Raw genomic sequence first — 2513 nt, 5'->3', positions numbered from 1 at the left:
TATGCTGTTAAATCATCAGGCAGGCTCACTGAACTATAACGGTGCATAGAATTTAAAAAAAAATATATAAATCTAATGATCAGATTCACACGCTTACTTCCATTGAATAGTATCTTACTCTGGAAGTAGTTGCATTGAAAACAATGGCACTATCTGTGGAGTCATGTATTACTCAGGGCGAGTGAGGTATTCTGAAACTGGACGAGTGTTATTAGAATGATATGTCAAATATTTAACTTTGTTAGGTGGAACCCAAAGGGGAAGAAAGATTCAGGCACCCAACATTATAGAGAGTGGCCTACACTCATGTATGGATATCATAACCACTGCCCTGTCACCCCATTGTGTACTCTCAAATGTGCTCTTTTATCTGAGCAGAGATCACAGAATCAGCTACACAGGGTTTTTTTCCCTGAATGAGTGGAATCAGCACAAAGTATGTAAAGTTTGTCACAGCTCAGGTAGGCAGCATAAAGAAATCCAATCACTGAAATTGCCCGATTCATAGAATTTCACATTAGGAGGGGTAAGGGTGAAAATAGCTGTTCCATTCTGTCTGCTTCTTCTTTCAACCCACTATATGCAAGTCTCCACACCTCATATACAAGTTGCCATTACAGAGTCAATGCTTACCAATACTATCTCCTAAGACACAGTTTCCCCCTATGTGCAGGTAACAGGAAATAAGCAGAGTTTTTCAGATGCTGTGCAGAGGAATTTCTTGATAATTGTTTACTTTTTAAGGTCAACCACTGTGTATGGATTTCTGGTGTAATCAAAACTGGAGTCCAATTTGATTTTTGTACTTCAGTCATGAAGACAAGGTCTAGAGCCTTGTGGGTTTTTGGCATCGGCAAACTCTTCTGCCCTCAGTTTGCAAGGCAGACAGTTTGGCCAATAAACACATAAAATACCAACAACTTACATTTTGCCAATCTGGAGGAAGAAAATACATATTCAGAAAAATCAACAGCCTACATAGAACGAAGGTGACTGAAGAGTTTGGTTATAACATTGTAGAGGATCATAAATGAAAATATAAAGTGCATTTTAAGCGATTAATGTATGTAAGCAGCCCTCTTCCAGTGTGCATTAATCAAGACAAAATGCACACCTTCCATAGTGGTTAATGTTACAGGTCCATTATACAGCTTTGATAATGTGCGTAACAATGCTCAGTATGACAATGAATTGGGGTAGCTGAGAATTTAGGATGGTGGCAAATTGATGTAGTATTTGGATTAGCATTTTTAACCTGCATCTCGACAGCTTCTTTTCTTCAGTTCACAAGCGATAATAAAATCTAGCTGTGGCTTTTTTTTTTTTTTAAAACAAAACAATTAAAAAGGTACCTGCTCAAACAAATACTACCAGCATTCATTAGTCAGGATGGTTATATGTAAAAGAAATGATGCCAGATAGTAACAAATCCAAGAGAAGTTTATTATGAAAATGGCACCTGCGGGATGAAAAAAATTAAGTTACATAAAGACAACCATGTATGACATGTATGAGAATCTACAAAAGTATAAAAAGAACCCTGTTGTAAATGAAGTATGTACATTTCTGATTTGCAGCATTATCAATGATCAATGAAAAAAAATGTTTCAAATAAGCCAGGCACTCAAGAAGTTAGATTCGGTTAGCTTAACACAAAATAAATGTACCATAGCTGTCACTTTTTAACATTTTAATTTTTTTTTGTATTGTAGAGTTGGTAACACTGCTAAGATTTATACGAACAGAATCCCTTTCCCCATTATTCAGCTACTTGGCACCAGTCTCCTCATAAAAGATTTCATATATTTGTACAAGAAATAGTTAAAAACACAGACACAGTCTTCACAGGTAATGAAGTTTTTTTTCATTTTGTAATTTTAAACACTATGGATTTAGACAGCAGCTGTGATTATCTGTTAGTTTAAATCACCAGAAATCATTCTGACACAACACAGAAACATTTATAAAAATAAAATAAAACAACAACAGCTGTCTAGCTGTTCTTTGTAGCCGATAGGTGCACTCCTTTGATAGTTCAACAGCTAGAGTAGAGCTTCCAAAATTAAACTTTAAATTTCCCAATCAGTTTTCTTGGCTTTTTAGACCCACTTAAATCCTTCACATATAACCTTTAAATGCTCATTATTAAAATTTGTGGCATCCTTTTCACTATTATTCCACTGTGGGCTTGGACCTACTCCTCAGATTCAAAGCAGGAATTGACTCAACACAGTGAGTGATCAAAAATTCAAAGGACAGCTGAGTGAATATATTAGCATTGTACACATAAGCAAATATATATGACAATCCTAAACTCAGTTTCCCTTTTTACCAATGTCGGTTGACTTTTCAAAGAATTTTCTATCTCACTGGTAATTGCTCTATATATTACTCCATCAGCACGCCTGGGAGAAAACCAAAGAAATGCACCCTCTGCTTACAAGTAGAGCACAAGGGACTCTGGGAATGTTAACAACTGAGGCTATATGGCATCAATTTGTTTAATATATCTG

The sequence above is a fragment of the Lepidochelys kempii genome, chromosome 6, assembly GCF_965140285.1.
Source record: "Lepidochelys kempii isolate rLepKem1 chromosome 6, rLepKem1.hap1, whole genome shotgun sequence".
Lineage (NCBI taxonomy): Eukaryota > Metazoa > Chordata > Testudines > Cheloniidae > Lepidochelys > Lepidochelys kempii.
The sequence above is the reverse complement of the archived record's forward strand: the minus strand, read 5'-3'. Positions refer to the sequence as shown.